Source organism: Heloderma suspectum, chromosome 4 (assembly GCF_057233095.1).
Source record: "Heloderma suspectum isolate Gila_16-S chromosome 4, 16-S_ref, whole genome shotgun sequence".
NCBI lineage: Eukaryota > Metazoa > Chordata > Lepidosauria > Squamata > Helodermatidae > Heloderma > Heloderma suspectum.
In genome coordinates, this window is record NC_139461.1 from 103,501,802 (window position 1) to 103,524,968 (window position 23,167).

General features: G+C 43.2%; 1 long non-coding RNA gene across 1 annotated transcript in view; it reads left to right on the top strand.

The window, feature by feature from the left end:
* Positions 1–23,167, top strand: part of LOC146347223 (uncharacterized) — a 50,351-nt gene that overhangs the window by 20,953 nt on the left and 6,231 nt on the right. Inside the window, exons 2-3 of the long non-coding RNA XR_014790202.1 lie at positions 6,426–6,507; positions 20,826–20,974. This is a non-coding gene — a long non-coding RNA (uncharacterized LOC146347223). The remainder of the gene's footprint in view (positions 1–6,425; positions 6,508–20,825; positions 20,975–23,167) is intronic.

Consider the following 23,167-nt stretch of genomic DNA (forward strand, 5'->3'; position numbering starts at 1 on the left):
GCTGAAATCAAACAAAGCTGACATAGGGTCATAATGGGGAAATCCCCAACATCAGTCCCTTTGTTGCTGTTTTTTGGGCCAGCCTTGGTATGCCAGGTCATCCCTCTGGTGCTACCTTAGAAACTGGCCTTATTTTTTAGAGAGGACATTGAATTATAACAGTGCAAGTCAGCTGACTGCTTTGTCACAGAGCTGCTGCTTTCTACATTATCGCAAGTGCCAGAGCTCTCACTGCTGCAGTTTTCTAGTCGCAGTGCGGCAAAGCAGACGCCTAGAACCGGGCATGGAGTAGCATAGGTTTTATTTTATTTTTTTATTACAAAAAAACCTTCCATCTCTTTTAATATACTGTACTTTTTGTTTTCTTTTTTTTTTACTTTTGTTAGAGTGCAGGAGCAACATACCACCTGGATGTGCACGTTGGCTTCTGACATTAGCAGCATCTCTGAACTGAGGCAGGCACTGCTTGGAGCCTTTTACCTAAATTGCCTCTGACGAAGAATGATTGGTTTTCTGCCTTGTATGTGAACACTTGCTTATGCCACAACGATATACACCTGCAAGAACAGGACAAAGGAGACGATACCTGTTACTGTCTGGGGCCTTTTACCTCCCTTTCCTTTCCTTTCCTTTCCTTTCCTTTCCTTTCTTTTCTTTTTTCTTTTCTTTTCCTTTCCTTCTTTCTCTCTCTCCCTCCCTCTCTCTGCTGCTCTGCTGCTGAAGCCTTCTAAATGTCCCAGAGTAATATGTTAGTCCTGGTCCTTTAGCTAGCCACAGTTCCTCACCTCGGTTAGAGCAAAAGCTCAAACAAGAAAGCAGACTCCCTGACCTAAATCAATCCCAGTCCTTTTGGATGGATGCAGGGTAGAAGTCGACTAGCAATGACACAACCAGCCATCAAGTGGAGAATCTCTGGGATTGCAATCTGTTTCGGTTTCAGCCTGTGAGAATTGAACGCTCCACTTTGTTACCCAACTGCTGCTGTTTTTTTTTTGTTTTACGATTTTCTTCTTCCATAAGCAGCTATTAATTGGTTTTTTTTGAAGTCTCCTAAGTGTATATCTGTGTGGATTAGCCTGTCGCGAGTGCAGTTCTTGTCCGCGTCATGTTGGAAACAAGGGCACTGAAGTCAGCTTGCTTTAACAGTTGTTTCTTTCTGCGTGATGCTATGCAGCTAGAATGGGTTACACTGACAACAAAGGAAGAAGCACAAAACACCACTATCTGCTGGGTTGTTGTTGTTTCAGGAAAAATATAACTCTTCTTCAGTTCAATATACTATTTTTGTCTTTTGCTGTTTCTTTCCTTTTTTAAAGAAAAAAAAACCTAATCAAAGAGCCTAACAGGCACCGTTGTGGATGTGGGTTTTTAAAATACTATGGGGGGTGGAAGGGAGAAAAAAAGACAGCTCATGGAGAACTGCGATTTGAAGCAAGCAGCACATCTTTTGCATTCTTGCTGATTTGAAATACTCAGTTTTTGCGAAGAGGAAGCCCTAAGGGACAAGTTCAGTAACTAAGAAAGCGATCGTAGATAAAAGAAATAAAAATGACAAGCGTAATGGAGGCTCAGCAGAAGAAACTGTCAGAGAAATCAGTGCCTGGATGGCAATCTTACCCAGTCTGAATAATTATGAATAATTCATAGAACAAAATTACTCTGCTTTCACCTTTTCCACTTAAAATGGCATGATGTGAATCTCTAATAAATTTTCAAGATACAATATAATGCCAATTTGAATCTGAAGAGCTTTTTGCAGCCAGATGCTACATCCTGATTCTTCCGATACCTTTCACAATTATTCTGTGAGAATCCCACTTCATCACGAAGCACCATTACCAATGAAAATTACTGTGATTACAATGGCAACAATAGAATGCCATCAAACGATTTCTAATTTACCTAATTTACTAAGGCTGGCTGAATTGGTTTTCATGCCCAGGTCTCCATGCTTGGCATCTTGGATCCATATCAGAATGAGACAAAAATGGCTTGGTAATGTGTTCTGTATTCAGCACCTTTAACTTCGACAGCACAGGCAAAGTGTATGTTAAACATGGTTACAGCCATATATGTTACATGCTTGTTTTCCAGCATTCTTGATGGTTTTGTTTAGCTCCTGGGCGTAGGATGGCACTCTGTTACAGGTTTGTTTATACCGTAATGCTCAAGTGCTTGAACTGCAGCAAATTTTCAAATGAGTAATCTATACAGCTAAAGCAGTGCGTATACTTCGAATCAGATAAGTTCTTTCCCCACATTTGAACGGTTATCTGTTTCCAAGTTAGAAAAGCTTTCTGCCGCTGCTGAGAGTTAAGGTTCAACTACCTAAGTATATAATCTGGAAATGAGTGCAATAGACAAAGCCGATGATAACTGTGTACATAGCTTTGAGGATTTAAAAAAACCTCTTATTCAGCCCTAATTCTGTGTTTTTACCATTACATGTTTTGTTGAATTAATATGTGTTGATCATTTGAACAAAAAACAGTTTTTAAACAACCAGGGAGCAATATAGGACAAGATCAGAATATGCTCGTATTCTCAGTGAGCCCTTTTCATGAGCTCTTTTGGTAATGAATCTCTACTTTGGTGCTAGCCATAACTATAGAAAGACTGAGGATTTGAAGAACAGTGGGTTCCTAAACAAGTTAATATAAAGTGGAATGTTGTGAACCTAAGTTTAGATACATATTGCTTCTAAATGCAATTGTAATAATAAGGATAGCTGGAATACACTGGCTTAAAATCTGCACTTTGGTGGAAAGTAATTTGAGTTTATACATTAATTTTATCTTTCATTCCATCAGCAGATTCATTTATTCACTGTAAGGTGTTTTTATATAAGTGAAGATGGCATGCAGTAGTTCTTGTCAACTACATGACTGTTTAATTATGCACTGTCTAACGTGTCTTAGTGGGAAATGCCTGCTATTTGCATGTAGTTACATTCCATGCCTGATGAGTATAACAAGAGCATATTTAACAAAGTACATCCAATGTGCATTTTTCTAATAACTTTTGAAAATATTTAAAATTTGGTTTCCATTTACATGGAAGCATCTATTTTTGTTTGTTGAAGGACTGCTTTTCCGTTGCATTTTAGCTTTCAAAGCATTTTACCTGAAACGTTGACAAGAAGAATGTGCTTTGGGCTTTAGTAGTTTGTGCATCACAATCTCAATGAAATATAAACTGTCAGATTTATATATGCTGTTTTTAATTGGTGCCTCGTTTCACACTCTACTGCATTCCGTGTTTGGGATCAGATTTGAAAGAGGTTCTTGCAGCTGATGACATGCTAACAGAAAATTCAAACTTATAAAATGACTTTAATTGCGGCAGTGCAAAGCTTGTGCCGCAGTATCCCATCCCCGATGAGTGAAGAGCTATCTGCCAGAGTGATGCGGCAGACACTAGAAAAACAGTGGGTTAGATCCAGACTTAGTCATAACTCAAGTAGACCCACTGAAATCAATGGCCAAGTTAAGTCATGATTTCATTGGGTCTGCTCTATGCGTGACTAAGTCTGGATCAAACCCAATATGCAGAGCTGGATTGCTGTTGGCAGTGGCCCAAGTGGTCCTTGAAATATCACATATAGAGCCGTCAACAGCTCCACCTCCTCTCCAGCTAGTGCCAGGGAAGAGTGTCGAATTGATACAGGGCTACAAGCTCTGGTTCTAGATTCAAAGTCTCTTACTGGCGCCAGCACTGAAGCCACATTTGTGGCATTGCACCAGTAGAGGGGACATTGTGCCTGGTTCTCGGCATTCTGGGAAGGAAGAACTGATGGACAGAATGAGACTGTAAAGGACTTTTAGGCTGCATCTTGTATACATTCACTTGGGAGTAAACCCCACTGAACTCAATGAGACATCTCAGTAGACTTGCGTAGGCTTGTGCTATAAAAGGCACTAGATTAGTTTGTTTCCTTATTCTATACCAATGCCAGTGCAATCTTTCTTAAAGGGCTCTCTACTTAGCGTTGGAAGCTAACGAAGAAAAGTATAAAGATGCCTGCTCGTCATTTCTGGTGCTGAAAGTATGTTAGCAGAAGCCTAATTCAAATGAATAAGTACATTTGAATCAAACTGCTTATTAAAAAGTATCTTGTCTGCATACCTTCTAAATGCAGGAGAATAACATTGATTAATATTAATCCTGTTTAGGGAACATGGTTGATTTGAAAAATCAAGAACAAAACTATGACCACACTGATGTTATGTTTCATTTTCAGAATTTGATTTGATATAGAATAGGACCCATACACCGAATCTAGACATTTCAGTTTATGTAGCTGAAATAATGTTATAGTTAAGATGCTGCACTAGCAAACAGCCCACATGCACCATCCTAAGCATGCATTTGCATAAGGTGCTGAAATAGCAGCCTGTAGAGCAGGGGTTATGCAACATGGTGCCCACAGGCACCAATGTGCCCCAGGACACTTTTCCTGGTGCCTGCCAAGGTGCCCTATGCTTCCCACATTAAAAAAAATTTTTTTTTTAACATACTGGTACTGGGATCGGTTCCACTGCTGCCATCTTCATTCCCAATTAATGCCCCTCGGCCACACATGGGGTACAGAGACATTCTTAGGAAATGAAGGTGGTGGGTGGCTGCAGGCCAATGCTTTCCTCTGCAGTTTGCCTAGCCACCAAAAAAAGAAGAAAGAAAATGGACTCCTGTCACTTCCATCTGGTAAGCTTGGGGGAGAGCAGTGGGGACAAGGGAGAGGAGTGTTGGGGCTCAGACCCCATCTCTGCCTTGTACTCAGTCTTTGGGGCAGGTTAATTGTCCTTTGTGACTAGCCACACCTCTGATGGAAGCCATTTTGTGGTGGTGTCCATGACAGTTTCTCAAATTGCCAAAATGCCCATGGCTCAAAAAGATTGCCTGCCCCTGTAGAGTAATAGCAACCTGTGGAGCATTTCCACATGGGCTGGAATATTACAACAGTGATGATGTGCAAAGAGTGAGTAGGCCATATGATACTAGCTGTATTCTTTTCTGGTTTCTACATTATACTGAGACTTAAAGGTATTAATTGTTTGTCTTTATTATGCATAATCCTGAATCTTTAGACTCATATCTGAAGTCACTACGAATATTCACTATCCACCTCAATAGTTTTTGAGTCTGTCCTATACAGAAGTTGATTTGAGGCCTAATCTAGAGGGTTTCTCTGAATATGTCTAGTCCTGAGGATGTCATATGTAACAATATTCAGCAAAAAGCTGACAAGAGCACTTTTTATTACATGTTTTTATATTCAGAAAGAGAACTTGCACCTCTCTCCTTGGGGGTGGGATGTACGTTGGCATCTGCTTGCAGGGAAGACATATATGCTTCATTGTTGATGTGATAACATGTTTTGGAAAACTGAAGTGCGAGTACACTGTGCATCTATTTGTCACTGCATGTCATTACCATCCTAATACTCGCTGTACCGGCACTCCAACTGCTTATGCTAGGATGTACCAACACCGACAGCACATCACAAACCATAATATAATGCCAGCTTTACAGGGATGTTATAACATGAGCATGATGATGATGATGCCACTTTTCAACCAGAAAGCCCTCAAAGTTGCACACACAAGTTAAAAATACAAATATCAAAAACAATTCAGTTCAACAAGTTATATATATATTAAAAGCATCTTAAAGTAGCAGGAGATATACAAGAACTGGAGCTGTGGCACAACTCAGTTATCACCATCAAAAGGCAGGAACAGAGGGGCCAAATGGACCTCCTGGGGAGACAACTTCCGAAACCTAGGTGTATAGCTACGGTCCTGCATAGCTATTGGCCTAACGGTTTCAAACAGTGGTTAGAGAAGAGCCCTTTCCAACGATCTTAGCTGGTGGGCAGTATCATATGGGTCCAAGCAGTCCTTCAGATAGCATAACCCAAGCCGTTTAAACCTTCAGAGAAAGCCTTTCCCTTTCCACTAGTACAGTTTTGCACATGATAAGACTAGTTTATCATGTGCAAAACTGTAGAACACCTGCAAGTAACAGATAAGTTGCACATAATAAAATGTACTTGCAAAGATTAACAAGTTAACTTATAGCACAATCCTATACACGTCTACTCAGAAGTAAGTCCCACTGCGTTCAATAGGTACTCCCAGGTAACTTACTTTCGGGTATGTGGGTACAGGATTGTATCCTAAATTAATAGGACTAGTATAATACTCCTGCAAGTGATATTCCCTTTTGAAGGAGTCAGATTAAATCATTTTTGACATACTTGATTCATGTTGTGTATATGCATCAGGCTATTAAAAACATACAGCATCTTTTATACTGCTTTATTGGGGGTGGGCTGCTGGGGAAGGACAAAAGGTGGAGGAAGCTGTGGCAGAGCTATTTTCACGTCTAAACTAAACTGACTATGTTTTTTCCTGTTTTCTCAGGCTATGGATAAAGAGCATTCTTGGATATAATTCCACTGTGTTCATGAAATATTCCTTCCATTTAACTCCACAGCACCCTAAGGTATTGGTAGCTTTCAGTCTACTTTTCCTCCAGGCCTTTGACTCTTAATGGATAAATGCATTTAGTCTTTAGCATATGAGTTTCCCGCGCCGTCAGCGGAATGGTCATGAGATGTCCCCAGCAATGAAGTGAGTGAGGATGTCTCTGCCCACTGTTTTATTTATTATATTTAAAATAGTCATATCCCACCACATGCTAGACAGCTTACAAACATAGTTAAAATCACAACATCCACTATTTATAAAAGCACATTTTAAACAAAGAAAATATACAAAGCAGCATGAATTATGTACATAGCTAACTAACCCCACTGTTTTCTGAATGAGCTCCTTCTGCTGTGCCAAAGATTTCTACCACATTTTTAAACCATTCTCATTCAATTTGACAGAAAATAAACCACTTTTGAAAAATGTTAGAAATGAGAAGAAAACTTTGAAGAAGTTCTCATAGGTGGGGTTTAGAGTTCTTGTGCTTACCTTTCTTATGAAGTGACCAGCAATGTCTGTGAGTGTCCTTTCTTTCGTTATACAAATCCCTCCTGCAGCCTTGCTGGCTTCCAAAGCTTCAGTTAAAGTCACAAGAACATGTTACCAGGTAACTCCTCCCACACGGGACATTTTCAGATCAGGAAGTGTGGGAGGCCAGGGGGGCTGCAGAATGATGGGAAGAAAGAGGAAAAAATCACACAGCCCCCACAGCCTCCTCGCAACCACCAAAAGAAATTCTAAAGAAATTCTTAAAGCGCCCTGAGAGATGAGCCAGAAAAATGGAAGCTTTTTTCATGGGGGAAGAAAACTTTTGGGAAACTGGAGAAGTTTTTTGCACAGCACTAGCTAGTACAGTGATTGAACAGTGAGCAGGACACCCATTGCTTATCTTAATTGGCAGAAGCAAATGTAGATATGCAGATGCCAGGCCACGAAGTGCTGTGAAGGTTAAAACTAATACCTTGAATTGAACCTAGGCATGTGGTATCTGTATTGGCCCAGGAGCGTAGCCAAGTCATTTGTAGTGTTAGAAGGGCCTAGAGATCCGTAATGCTTGCTTAAGTTCATTATTGGTGCAATTCCCATGCTAGTAAGCCTCTGAGCATGTACAGATGAGTCAAAAGGTCGATAACAGCCTTCTTGGTGCATTCCTTGCTAATGAGGAGAGTCTTTATCTCTGATGTGCCTGGGAAGCAAAGTCTGTTTACAGGTGGCTGTGCCTGAGAACCAAACACGTCTACCCTATGCTGAGAATGAACGCTAGGGGCGCGTGCTGCTGTTACGCTGCTTATTGCTAACCTGTACAGTATAAGACCCATTGTACCCAATGGCTGGGGGTTCAGAGAAGCTGTCTGATCCAACCATTGGTATGCCTGTGTGCTGTAAGTTACTCAATAAAGTCTCCTTTTAAGCAAACCTTTGAGTCTGATTTATCACTATCTTGGCACTTCCAACCTAAGAGTTCAACGCCCACGGCCAGGGCAATACATTATCCTCAGGCATTAGCCAGAGCCCTGGCTGGGCCCATTAGTAATGCCTGCTCTGCTCCCCACCATGAGTGTCAGGTGACTTGAGTTGGGGTCTGGGAGCTACCATTTTAATTTTCCACAGTGTCCTGAACACAACATTGCTCAAGAGTATTGAGAGTATTGTGAGAAACTAAAATGGTGCCACCAGTGGGCATCAGAGAGCCCCAATTTTAGTTTCCCACAATGTCCCAAGCAATGCTTTGTTCACTGGACTGTGGAAAATTAAAATAGCAGCCCCCAGATCTCCACTGGAGCAGCCTGGTGCTCACTGGAGCACAGCTGCTGCTGCTGCCCACCACTGTTGCTAAGTAAGCCTGCTGGGGGGAGGGCATCAGCATAGGAGGAGGTGCACGAAGTGGCACTTTGCCAAGAACCCCCTAAAACTTGGACCTGTATTTGTTGTTCAGTCGTTCAGTCGTGTCCGACTCTTCGTGACCCCCTGGACCATAGCACGCCAGGCCTTCCTGTCCTGCACTCTCTCCCGGAGTGTGCTCAAGTTCATATTCATTGCATCGGTGATGCTATCTAGCCATCTCATCCTCTGCCGGCCCCTTCTCCTTTTGCCTTCAGTCTTTCCCAGCATCAGGGTCTTTTCCAGAGAGTTTTCTCTTCGCATTAGGTGGCCAAAATATTTGAGCTTCAGCTTCAGTATCTGTCCTTCCAATGAGCACTCAGGGTTGATTTCCTTTAGGATGGACTGATCTGACCTCCTTGCAGTCCAGGGGACTCGTAAGAGTCTTCTCCAGCACCACAGTTCGAAAGCATCAATTCTTCGGCGCTCAGCCTTATGGGGGATTTTCCTGCTGGTATGGCTGGTGCTCCTGTCGAAGCCCAGGTCGCTCTGTGCAATGCAGAGATGACTCGGGCGGTGACACGATCGCGCCCAAGCGCCCTCTCCCTCTGAGCAGAGCCCGGCCAGCTCCTTGGTATACACCTGAGCTGAGGTCAATGAAGCAAGAGGGGAGACGGCTAGAACGCAGGTGGAGGAAAACTCGTGCTGAGTCTGACCGAACACAGGTAAGAGCCCACTATCGAGCCTACTCTGTGGCGGTGAGGGTGGCAAAGAGACAGTTCTTTTCCACCAGCATGGCATCTTCTCAGTGTCGTCCAGCGGAGCTTTTCCGAGTGGTTCGTGGCCTGTTACATTCTGGGCCAGGGAGAGAGACGGTGGAACCCTCGGTAGCACGCTGTGACGAGTTTGCACGGCACTTTGAGGATAAAGTTGCTCAGATTCGTCATGAATTGGACACCACCATTAATGCAGTTCCATTGGTAGAGGCGTTCAGAGCACCGTCTGGTCCAGTTTTATTGGATGAGTTTCAGTTATTGAGGCCTGAGGATGTGGACAAGGTGCTTGGCCAAGTCCGATCGACCACTTGTGTGCTTGACCCTTGCCCTTCATGGCTTATTAAATCAAACAAGGAGGGGTTGTCCGGCTGGGTCCAGGAGGTTGTAAATTCCTCCTTGAGAGAGGGAGTGGTGCCTGCTGCTTTAAAAGAGGCAGTAATTAGACCACTCCTGAAAAAGCCTAACCTGGACCCAGAGGATGTTAACAATTATAGGCCAGTGGCTAACATCCCCTTCCTGGGCAAGGTGCTTGAGCAGGTGGTTGTAGGACAGCTCCAGGCACTCTTGAATGAAATGGATTATCTAGATCCATTTCAATTGGGCTTCAGGCCTGGTTTTGGAACGGAAACTGCCTTGGTCGCCCTGTGGGATGACCTCTGCCGGGAGAGGGACAGGGGGAGTGCGACCCTGTTGATTCTCCTGGACCTCTCAGCGGCTTTCGATACCATCGACCATGGTATCCTTCTGGATAGGTTGTCTGGGTTGGGAGTAGGAGGCACTGCACTACAGTGGTTCCGCTCCTACTTGGATGGCCGATTCCAGAAGGTGGTGCTGGGGGATTACTGCTCTGTGCCATGGCAATTGTGCCATGGGGTTCCACAGGGCTCTATTTTATCCCCCATGCTGTTTAACATCTACATGGAACTGCTGGGGGAGGTTATCTGGAGGTGTGGGCTGAGGTGCCATCAATATGCAGATGACACCCAGCTCTACCTCTCTTTTACATCAAAACCAGGTGAGGCAGTGACTGTTCTGAATCAGTGCCTGGACACGGTAATGGACTGGATGAGGGCTAATAAACTGAAACTCAATCCAGACAAGATGGAGGTACTGTTAGTGGGTGGTTCGTCTGCCCGGCTAGGTGATATTCAACCTGTTCTGGAGGGGGTTGCACTCCCCCTAAAGGATCAGGTTCGTAGTTTGGGGGTGCTCTTGGATCCAGAACTGTCACTTGAGGCACAGGTGAACTCAGTGGCACGGAGCACTTTTTATCAGCTTAGGCTGGTATACCAACTACGCCCTTATCTGGACGGAGATAGCCTAGCTACAGTTATCCATGCTCTGATAACTTCTCGTCTGGATTACTGCAATGCATTATACGTGGGGCTGCCTTTGAAAACGGTCCGGAAACTTCAGCTGGTCCAAAATAGGGCAGCAAGACTGTTAACAGGGACTGGCCTGCGAGCTCATATTACGCCAGTACTTTTCCAGCTGCACTGGCTGCCAGTCCATTTCCGGGCCCGATTCAAAGTGCTGGTGTTAACATTCAAAGCCCTTAACGGCTTGGGGCCAGGTTACCTGAAGGATCGCCTCCTCCCATATGTGTCTGCCCGGACCTTAAGATCATCATCAGCGGCCCTTCTCCGTGAGCCCCTGCCAAAGGAAGTGAGGCGGGTGGCTACTAGGAGGAGGGCTTTTTCTGCTGTGGCACCCCGGCTCTGGAATGAGCTCCCTAGTGAGGTTCGCCTGGCGCCTACATTGTATTCCTTTCGGCGCCAGGTGAAGACCTTTTTATTTTCCCAGGCATTTTAGCATTTTAGCTTTCTAAATTTTTATCTTTGCTGTTTTAAATCTGTATTTTAAACTCCTGCACTGCTGCTAGGTTTTATTGTGGTTGTATTGTTATATTGTGGTTTTAATGTTCTGTATATTTTAAATTGTTTTATTGTGTGTTGCTTGGATTTAATTTTTGTGAACCGCCCAGAGAGCTTCGGCTATTGGGCGGTATAGAAATAGATAGATAAATAAATAAATAAATAAATAAATAAATAAATAGTCCAGCTCTCACAGCCATACATTACTACTGGGAAAACCATAGCTTTGATTAGACGGACCTTTGTTGGCAAGGTGATGTCTCTGCTTCTTACTATGCTGTCTAGGTTGGCCATAGCTTTCCTCCCAAGGAGCAAGCGTCTTTTAATTTCATGGCTACAGTCACCGTCTGCGGTGATCTTGGAGCCCAAGAAAGTAAAATCTGTCACTGCTTCCATTTCTTCCCCTTCTATATGCCAGGAAGTGATAGGGCCAGATGCCATGATCTTAGCTTTTTTAATGTTGAGTTTCAAACCAGCTTTTGCACTCTCCTTTTTCACCCTCAACAAGAGGCTCTTTAGATCCTCTTCGCTTTCTCCCATTAGGGTGGTATCATCTGTATATCGGAGGTTGTTGATAATTCTCCCAGCAATCTTAATTCCGACCTCTGATTCATCCAACCCAGCATTTCTCATGATGTACTCTGCATATAAGTTAAATAAGCAGGGTGACAATATGCAGCCTTGTCGTACTCCTTTCCCAATTTTGAACCACTTGGTTGTTCCATGTCTGGTTCTTACTGTTGCTTCTTGGCTCTCGTACAGGTTTCTCAGGAGACAGGTAAGGTGGTCTGGTACTCCCATCACTTTAAGAATTTGCCACAGTTTGTTGTCCACACAATCAAAGGCTTTAGCGTAGTCAATGAAGCAGAAATAGACGTTTTTCTGGAATTCTCTTGCTTTCTCCATGATGCAGCAAATGTTGGCGATTTGATCTCTAGTTCCTCTGCCTCTTCGAAACCCAGCTTGTACTTCCGGTAGTTCTCGGTTCGCATACTGCTGAAGCCTAGCTTGTAGGATTTTGAGCATCACCTTGCTGGCATGTGAAATGAGCGCAATTGTGCAGTAGTTTGAACACTCTTTGGCGTTGCCCTTCTTTGGAATTGGAATGTAAACTGACCTTTTCCAGTCTTGCGGCCATTGTTGAGTGTTCCAAATTTGTTGGCATATTGAATGCAGCACTTTAACAGCATCATCTTTTAGGATTTTAAATAGCTCAGCTGGAATACTGTCATCTCCACTACCTTTGTTGTTAGCAATGCTTCCTAAGACCCACTTGACTTCACTCTCTAGGATGTCCAGCTCAAGTTCAGTGAGCGCACTATCATGGCTATCAGGGACATTAAGATCTTTCCTGTATAGTTCTTCTGTGTATTCTTTCCACCTCTTCTGAATCTCATCTGCTTCTGTTAGGTCCCTGTCTTCTTTGTCCTTTATCATGCCCGTCTTTGCACAAAACGTTCCATTGAGATCTCCAATTTTCTTGAAGTGATCTCTAGTCTTTCCCATTCTGTTGTTTTCCTCGATTTCTTTGCATTGTTCATTTAAGAAGGCCTTCTTGTCTCTCCTTGCTATTCTCTGGAACTCTGCATTCAGTTGGATATATCTTCCCCTTTCTCCCTTGGTTTTCGCTTCCCTTCTTTCCTCAGCTACTTGTAAAGCCTCATCAGACAGCCACTTGGCTTTCTTGCATTTCTTTTTCTTTGGGATGGATTTCGTTGCTACCTCCTGAACAATATTACGGACCTCCGTCCATAGTTCCTCAGGCACTCTGTCTATCAGGTCTAATCCCTTAAATCTATTCCTCACCTCCACTGTATATTCATAAGGGATATGATTGAGGTCATACCTGAATGGTTTAGTGGTTTTCCCTACGATCTTCAATTTCAGCCGAAATTTTGCATCAAGAAGCTCATGATCTGAGCCACAGTCAGCTCCAGGTCTTGTTTTTACTGACTGTATAGAGCTTCTCCATCTTTGGCTGCAAAGGACATAATCAGTCTGATTTCGATATTGACCATCTGGTGATGTCCATGTGTAGAGTCGTCTCTTGTGCTGTTGGAAAAGAGTGTTTGCTATGATCAGCGTGTTCTCTTGGCAAAACTCTATTAGCCTTTGTCCTGCTTCATTTTGTACACCAAGGCCATGCTTGCCTGTTATCCCGGTGATTTCTTGACTTCCTACTTTAGCATTCCAATCCCCTATGATGAAGAGGACATCTTTTTTTTGTGTTAGTTCTAGAAGGTGTTGTAGGTCTTCATAGAACCCATCAACCTCAGCTTCTTCAGCATCAGTGGTTGGGGCATAGACTTGAATTACTGTGATGTTGAATGGTTTGCCTTGGATTCATACTGAGATCATTCTGTCGTTTTTGAGATTGTACCCCAGTACTGCTTTTCCCACCCTTTTGTTGACTATGAGTGCTACTCCATTTCTTCTAAGGGATTCTTGCCCACAATAGTAGATATGATGGTCATCTGAATTAAATTCGCCCATGCCTGTCCATTTTAGTTCGCTGATTCCCAAGATGTCGATGTTCAATCTTGCCATCTCATGTTTGACCACCTCCAACTTACCTTGATTCATTGATCTTACATTCGAGGTTCCTAAACAATATTGTTCTTTACAGCATCGGACTTTCTTTTCACCACCAGACACATCCACAGCTGAGTGTCCTTTCGGCTTTGGCCCAGTCGCTTCACTCTTTCTGGCGCTACTTGGAAATACCCTCTGCTCTTCCCCAGTAGTATATTGGACACCTTCCGATCTGAGGGGCTCATCTTCTGGCGTCATCTGTTTTAGCCTTGTGATACGTTCCATGGGGTTTTCTTGGCAAGAATACTGGAGTAGGTGAAGGCCATTTCCTTCTCCAGTGGACCACATTTTGTCAGAACTCTCTGTCATGACCTGTCCGTCTTGGGTGGCCCTGCACGGCATAGCTTATGGCTTCACTGAGTTACGCAAGCCCCTTCGCCACAACAAGGCAGTGATCCATGAAGGGGTGGACCTGTATAGCCTGTATAAACTACACCAACCTGTATAAACTGCACAGTCACAGAACCTAGTTGTATAGTGTACATTTAAATAATAAATCATTGAAAGAAACGCTGCAAGCCTTTAAGAACATAAGAGCCATGCTGGATCAGACCCAGGGTCCATCTAGTCCAGCATTCTGTTCACACAGTGGCCAACCAGCTGTCAACCAGGAACCCACAAGCAGGGCAGGAGCACAATGGCACCCTACCACCCATGTTCCCCAGCAACTGGTGTACATAGGCTCACTGCCTTTGGTACTGGAAGTAGCACATAGCCATCAGGACTAATAACCATTCACAGCCTTTTCCTCCAGGAATTTGTCCGACCCCCTTTTAAAGCCATACAAATCTGTAGCCATCACTACATCCTGTGGTAGCAAATTCCATACTTTAACTATGCACTGTGTGAAGAAGTACTTCCTTTTATCTGTCCTGAATCTCCCAACAATCAGCTTCATAGGATGACCCCGGGTTCTAGTATTTTGAGAGAGGGAGAAAAATGTCTCCCTATCCATTCTCCACACCATGCATAATTTTATAGACCCCTATCATGTCTCCCCTTATCCTCCTTTTTTCCAAGCTAAACAATCCCAGCTGTTGTAACCTTCTCTCATAGGGGAGATGCTCCAGCCCCTTGATCATTTTAGTAGCCCTTTTCTGCACTTTTTCCAGCTCTACAATATCTTTTTTTTAGGTGTGGTGACCAGAACTGGACACAATATTCCAAGTGTGGTCACACCATAGATTTGTATAGGGGCAGAATGATATTGGCAATTTTATTCTCAAGTCCTTTTCTCATTATGTCTAACATGGAGTTTGCCTTTTTTTACAGTCGTCGTACACTGGGTCGACATCTTCATTGAACTGTCCACCACAACCCCAAGATCTCTTTCCTGGTCAATCACCACTAGCCCTGATCCCATCAGGTTATAGTTGCTTCTATATGCTTACTAATTCTATCTTTAATAATGTCTTCAACCAATTTACCTGGAAAAGACATTAAGCTAACTAGCCTGTAATTTCCTGGATCCCTGCCAGATCCCTTTTTGAACACTGGTGTTACACTAGCCATCTTCCAGCCCTCTGGTATAGAGGCTGATCTTAGGGACATGTTGCATATTTTGGTTAGAAGATCAGCAATTTCATATTTGAGCTCTTTGAGAACTCTCAGATGGATACCATCTGGGCCCAGTGATTCATTTGCTTTCAATTTATCAATGAGGTTGAGAAATGAATCTTTTGTTGCCACTATTTGCCTCAGTTGCTCAGACTCCCTTCCTGAAAACATCAGTTCAGGCACAGCTATCTATCCTATCTCTTCTGCAGTGAAGATGGATGAAAAGAATTCATTCAGCTTCTCTGCAATCGCCTTGTCCTCCTTCAGTACTCTTTTAACTCCATTGTCATCCAACGGTCCAACTGCCTCCCTAGCCGGTTTTCTGCTTCTGATATATTTAAAAAATTCTTTATTGTTGGCCTGGATGTTGTTAGCGATATGCTCTTCAAAATGCTTTTTTGCATCTCTTTGCTTGCATCGCCTTTGTGCAAGCTTGTGCCATCCTTTGTTTTCCTCACTTAGGCAAGACTTCCATTTTCTGAAGGAAGCTCTTTTCTCTAATAGCACCCTTAACACTGCTCGTTAACCATAAAAGCGACCTCTTGGACTAGGTGCTACCTTTCCTAACCTGTGGAATACATTTTAGCTGGGCTTCTATTGTGGTTTGAGTAATCTCCAAGCATTTGAAGGGATTTAATCGTCTTGACTCCCCCTTTTTACTTCCTTTTCACCAATTCCCTCATTCTAGAGAAGTTTCCTCTTTTGAATTCAAATGTGACTGTGTTGGACTTCCTGGGCAATTTTCCACTTAAATATATATTAAATGTGATAGCACTGTGAGTTTGATATTTGATTGAAAAATATTCTTTAGGTTACATTCTAATAGAGTTGCAACCTGATGCTAACCATGTTTATTGTAAAGTGAGTTTCACTGATTTCATTAGGATTTGCTTCCAGTTAAATCTAGAACTGGATCCTTACCCCTTTTTTTAATATTCCTAATTTCTAAAATGGAAATTTGCTTGGTGAAAGTCAGATGTTCACCTAAGTGAAGAACTGGTGTAGACTTAGTACTAGTTCCCTTGAAACTGCTTTTAGGAGACCAGGGGCTCATCTACACTAGGTGTTTACTCCAGTTCTGTCCAACCCCAAGTCGATTATGTCAGATGACAGATGCCCCTCCCCATAGCTAATGTGGTGTTTCTTGCCCTAAATCAGGTTTTTCTTTTTAAAAACACCCCTTGTTTGTGGCAGGTTTTCCAGTCACAGAAGCTTTGGTGCAGTTTGGGAGTCCATGTGACCTCAGCTGGCTTCAGCATATGCTGGTGGAAGCAGCACTGCTTTGCAGAAGGGAAGCATTGCATGGGGTGGGGGCTTATGTTTGCCCGGAAGTAACTCATTGCCTTGGGGATGGGAGTCAGCCCTGCTGCTTTGAAAGGATGCTGCTTTGACCCTGTGCTCAATCGCTGCCTGCCCCTTTAAATATTCACTAAGCACAGGAGTGGGGAGCTGCTTTGAAAGGATGCTGTTTCGACCCTGTGTTCAATCTCTGCCTGCCCCTTTAAATATTCTCTGAGTGGGGAGGGAGCATAATGAGGCTGTTACGTATGGAAATGCAAAGGTGCGCAGAGCCTTACTGATTTTAAAAGGAGGCGGGAGAGCAAGCCTCCATGCTTCCTCACACCTACCCATTTGATGACGTTCAGTTCTACTTGTCTGCCCCATGCAAGCTGATATTTTTAATGTATACCCTGCATTACTGGCTACCGTTTGCCCCAGGAGGAGCTAACCCGATTTCATGAAAATCCATATTTAAATGGACCACCTCAAAGCTCATTTCCATGTAGATTGGCTCCAAGAGCTAGCAACAGAAGGCCACGGTCCCAGGGCCTCCCCCAATCTCTGAAGAGGAAGCCAGCATTACATCCGCATGTGCCATATTTGAGTAGTTTGACTTTGCTGCGTAACAACACTGGGCACTGATTTAAGTACTTGCCAGTCTTACTTCATTTCAATTTGAGCTAGGTGATTGATTATTTCAATTCATTTTCAGTCTAGTAATCAAAGGAAAACAAAGCAGCCACTGTGGAATTAGAGTAAGTTAGTCATTTCTTTATAAGCCTCTACTGAACAAAACAGACATTCACAGGGAGGCGGGAGAAAGCAATGCATTGAGGTTGCTTAGAATTAATTTCTTACTAAAGGTGCTTTTTTGGGGGGGTGGGAGACTGGTATATTAGGGTCTGTCTGAGCCAGAGTAGTTCCTTTCCTTTTAATTTGCTCTTTGTTTTTCATTATACCTTATTTGTTTCGATGCTACTCTGTGCATTTGCAGTACACACAGAGGAACATAGCCTACTCCTATGCATGATTACTCAGAGCTAAGTCCCACTGTGTTCAATGAGGCTTGCTCCCAGGTTAGTATGCGTCGAATTACAGCCACAATGACGCAAATATACTGTTTCACCTGACAAGCTGGGGTGACTGAGTAAATTTACTAGGTAGGTGGGCCTGACTACTGTAAACTGCAGTAAATTTTACTCACAGGTAGATACAGCAGCACACCTTAAAATAGGGGCCAGTGTTCCTTTCAGAAATACTGCAGTAAAGTTAGTTGCTCTTTAATAAGGTGTTCAGGGACACCACCTAAGCTGGGGTCAAGATTACACCAGCTGCATGTGGTATGCCCTGGGATATATTACACAAACAGACGGTGGTATGGGCAAAGCCATAATTTAGAGCAAGGAGACAAAATATCTCACCCCTTTGCTCTACTTGGAGCAGTATATTGCTAAACAATTTCCTTGGTGTCCAAAGGTACCATATTTTATTCCTCAAAGAAAGTACTTTTGACATGCTTGAAGTTTAGTTCAGTTCATAAATTACAGCATTATGAACTTTTGAACATATGGAACAGGTTATTTTTCTTCCAAGGTTTTCACTTGCAGTAGATTTTATATTAAAGCTGTCCTTGGACTCTAGCTATTGAGTAACTTAAGGTCACTTCCTATGTTAAAGTTGTTATCCACAGGTGTGTTCGCACAGATCACTCCTGAAACAAAAAACATAACTTTAGGAGGATTTATAACCCTGCCTGCAAGAGCTGGGTATTTCAGAGGCCATAACTCAGTGGTACAGTACATGCTTTGAATGCAGAAGGTACCAGGTTCAATCCCCAGCATCTCCAGGTGGGATTGGGGGACAATCACTGCCTGAAACCCTGGAGAGCCACAGCCAGTCAGTGTAGACAATACAGAGTTAGATAGACCAGTGGTTTGACTCAGTGGAAGGCAGTTTCTTATCGTCATATTTCAAGACTCTGGAGATGTTCAAATACGGGGGTCTTAATTATCATTTTGATTGAACATTCCAGGGCATCCTAAGAATGTATCCCTGATATATACATTCAGTTATGGATGATGTTATTTCCCTAAACTTCCCTGGTGATGTAGGAGCAGGATAATGCAAGAACTAACCTTAGCATAATTCATCTCCCACAGACAATTGCATTAACCTCATTGCAACTGTTCACACAACTCCATGCACATGCGGGTGGGGCATGGAGACACAAGATCATGGCAACAAGCTCCTCCTCAACCTATCTGTTTAGGTTACAAATTGTATGTGCATAGGTTTTGTACATGCAGGTGGATTATCTGCACATACAATTTACATGCATAGGGACTGTACAACAGTGGCCACTTACAAATTGCCAAAAAAGATGAAATGCACAAAAGAGAGGACAAAAGAGGATGCCAAGTTGCATAACATTTGCATGCTTATGTACATGTATAGACAAAAATTTAGAAATAATTAGTATAATTTAGGTAGAAATACAGTATTTCTCACCATTCTGTGGAAGACTGTGACCAGGTGATCTGTGTGCCCGCCTGTTCAGTCCGCTGCCTGGGGTCCCATCTACATGAGCCTTTTACTCCGGGGTGGCTGTGAGTCGAGGTCCCTTGGGATAGATGATGCGGTCACCACTTCACAGCCATCCGTGGTTCTCTCCCAGGAACTGCAGATTTCCAAGGTGGCGTTTTGCTGTGATTTTGGGGGGTTGCTGCAGGGCTCCCCGTGGTTGCGGGCCCTCTGTCCCCTCCCTGAACTAACTTCGCATTTTGCTGTGGCCGTGTTGTAGGCGTGCGTAGTGCTTGTGCCCCTTTACGCCCCCCATCCCTTTGCAGCTGTGCAGTTGCAGAGGCAGGGAGAGGCGTTTTCAGTTATTTAATCACACTTTCGCACATTTTTGCAGCTTCGTATCTTCGCAACAGTTGCTTTTGGTCTCAGGGCCCAAGGGTTGGGGGATCTTGGGGGAGGACCATCTTCACTCCGGCTACGAAGTCATTTTACCTTGGTTTTGTCTGGCATGCTACCCTTTTTGTTATGAATGATATTATTACAAGGGCAGTAACCAGATGCCTCAGCAGGAATATTTTCATTAACTCCCATTGTTTATATGTACACAGAATTTTAAGACTCTATTTTACATTACAGTATCTGTTCTCCCCCCCCCCTCCTTTTTAATTTCAGCTTGATATTCTGTCTCACTGTAGTCCACTTTTTATTGATGGGACAAAATAAAGTGACCAGAGTAGTGCTTATGAAGGATGGGGGGAAATTGCTGAGCTTGGGGCCAGACAAAGGTAATATTTGAACTGGCCCTGAGTTAATGTCTGTGAAGCATTTTGAGCACCAAGGAGATTGTGTTATTCCATACAATTTTTCACCTCTAAAGTAGAGTTTGGGGAGTGGGAGAGGAAAAAGGACATTGTCAGGAAAAAATATTTGGGACGTTCCTACCAGTCCCTTTAACTGGGTAAATAGAGTGCACTCTTTTGTATTGCATACTAATAGTTGATTCCTTACTAGCCTCAAGTCTACAAAAACAAATCAGATGTTCAGGAAGTGATGGCCAGCAATGTGACATGGCTCAAAGTTTGTTTTTTTTTTAAAGCAATATTATTACCATCACTTTGACTTGGGGTCCAGCATGAAGCAGTCTTGAGACCTAATATTTATTTGTTGTTTGTTTTTAACATTTATATTCCGCCAATCATAGCTCTTGAGGGAGCACATTCCACAGTTTCAGAGTGACACAGGAGAAAGCCCTTTCACACATGCCCAGTGAACGGGCCTCTGCGAGTAATGGTGCACTCAAAAAGGCCTCTTAATAATCGGGCAGGTTCAAAATGAGACAGGCAGTACCATAGATAGCTAGGTCCTAAACTGTTCAGGGATTTAAAGGTTAAAATCAACACTTTGAATTGAGCCAGGAAAGTAACTGGCAACCAGTGCTAGTCTTTCAGGATGGGTGTAATATAATCCTGATACCATGCACCAGTTTGCAGCCTAGCTGCCACATTTTGCACCAATTAAAGCTGCTGGGTATTCTTCAGGACTCACCCCATGTAGAGTGCATTGCAGGCCATAGCTTGATGGTTAAGGAACAGTAGCCTGGATTGTGCAGGATAATCTTGGGATAAGAGCAACCTGATTCTACTTTCCAGCGGAGTTGCACAAGATGGCAATTCAGGTTTTTCTTAGTCTGTGATGCTATGATATTACCAGTCACATGATTGACTGAAAGCAGCTTTATCCAGGCCAAAAACAGATGACCGTTGAAACGGCAGAAGATGACTCAAGAGGGAAATTGCCCCAGGATAAGGCCCATACATATCATGCTTGCAGTATGCTAGGAAGTATCTCTTCACGTGGCTGGCTGCTTGTGTGAAGTGGCACCTACATTATTTGTATTGTATTGATTCCAGCTCCACCAGGGAATGAACATGCATACACCTGAAAACGGAGGGGCATTTCTTTATGTGGTGTGACTTGTTCCAAATAATGTGGGCATCACTTCGCACAAGTGGTTCGGCTGTGTGGAGAAACACCTACAGTTTGGACTTTTGAGAGAAACGTAAGTAACATTCATCAGAATTTGACAGAGCTAAGAAAAAAACATGGCTTTTAACTGTGCAACCAGCCAGGCTTCCCAAATTCTGCTTTCCTCCATCACATATTCTTAGTTAACTTAGTTTTTCCTTATTACAACGGAAACACTTTTAGCATGGTATTTCATAAGAACATAAGAAAACCTATGCTGGATCAGACCAAGGGTCCACCTAGTCCAGCATTCTGGCCAACCAGCTGTCGACCAGGAACCCACAAGCAGGACATGAGTGCAACAGAACAGCGACTGGTGTACATAGGCTCACTGCCTTTAGTACTGGAGGTAGCACATAGCCATCAAGACTAGTAGCCATTTCATTATTCTGTTCAAATTGAGAAAGTAGGGCTTAAGAAGCCTATACCTATCCTTCTGAAATTTTGCAAATTTCTTACCTAGGGACACTTCCATGATGTATGCCACTTTCATACAAATTGCCCTCAAAACATAAGAGGGGAAGCAGAAGCAGATCCCTTTCCTGCTCCAAACTTCAAAGACTCCCCTTGCCCAAACCCTCATACTTTAAGATCGTAAGAGAAAGCTCTTCTTCAAGTACCAATGGTACATTATGTCACAACAAGGGAGAGAGTGTGCCTTGATTTTGGAACATCATCCCATAGAAGTTTGACTGGTGCCAACATTGTGTGTGTGTGGGGGGGTGCCAGGTCAAACCTAATTTGTTTGCCGGGCATTTTAAACGAGTTTATTAAGCTGGTTAATGTGAATTGTCTATTTTATGTATTTCCTGCCTTTTATTGATATCGTTTGATATTATTTTACTGTTTTGTTGTATATCAGGTTAGGATTTTATAATTAGATTTTGTATACTGCCCTGGTATCATAAGATGAAGGGCGATTTAAAAATATTTTAAGGAATAATCATTAAAAAAATCCTGCACATATCCTTCTGAAATTTTGCAAGGGCACCTCTATGATATATGACATTTTCATATAGATTTCCCACAAAAACATGGGGAGTAGGGGTAAGCACATTCTTTTTTATACCCCCAGACTTTAAAATCACTACTTGCACAAAAGCCCTGCATCTATTTGTCTGAGATTCGGTAGACGTCATCCTCTTGGAAGGAACTACTATGCCTGAAATATTATCTAATTCTATAACCACCCCACCTACCACCCACCCTGCCAAGTTATAGCTATTTGTTGCTTTCCCCAATATAGTAAATGGGAAGACATATGAGCCTTCAGATTTTTTGAAGCGAAGTTTTGATTCAAGGTGTCCTCTGAAGTGGTCCAAGCCAAATCAGGGACCTTTCCAAAGTGCCAAAGCACAGTCTGAACTGAATCTTATATTTGATGCACACCCCTACAAAAACATGAAGAACAGCAAAATCTTAAAAGCCAGATAAAAACAAGCAGCTGGGCTAAAACTAAGTTGGATAGGCCTCGGATGGCCTTCTCTCTGTCCTATCAGCCAGGACAGCTAGGCTGATGAGGACGAGGGAGAGGTCCTTCTCTGTGGTGGCCCCCACTCTGTGGAACTCCCTCCCTAGGGAACTCCGCCATGCCCCCTCTTTAATGAGCTTCCGCCACGTGTTGAAAACTTGGTTGTTCAGGCAGGCATTTGGGGTAGGTTAGGGAAATTTTAGAAAATGATGTTTTAATGTGTAATTTTATTGTTTTTAAACTGTTTGTATTATTGCACATCACCCAGAGTGGCCGGGCGACCGGCCAGATGGGCGATTAAAAAATTACATAAATAAATAAAATAAAAAAACTTTTCCTGGCACCAAAAGAACAGTAAAAGAGGTATCAGGCAGATACCTGGGCCCAAGGGCTCAAGTCTTTGTGGAAACATCTCCCTATGAACTGAAACCCTATTCCTTTTTATATGAGAACTCTCACCTGAATCCTTGATATATGGGGGGACTCACTAGTTTCTCAGTGGTGAGGTCACTCAGGATCATTATCATCTTATTCCTACTTCATACTATTGATGCTGCTGAAGTTAGGAATAGGGTAGTCCAGAACTTTCAAGCTGAGTCCAAGCCTTTCAGCTGTTTGGGCGGTTCATAATTAGCTTGACCCTGGGCCTAGCAAGAGCCCTCCTTGACACCACAGCCACCCTCCTATATCCAGCTGAAACCTACCTGGTAGAAACAATGAGAAGGAATGCCACTGTAGCCTTGGGAAACCGCAGCA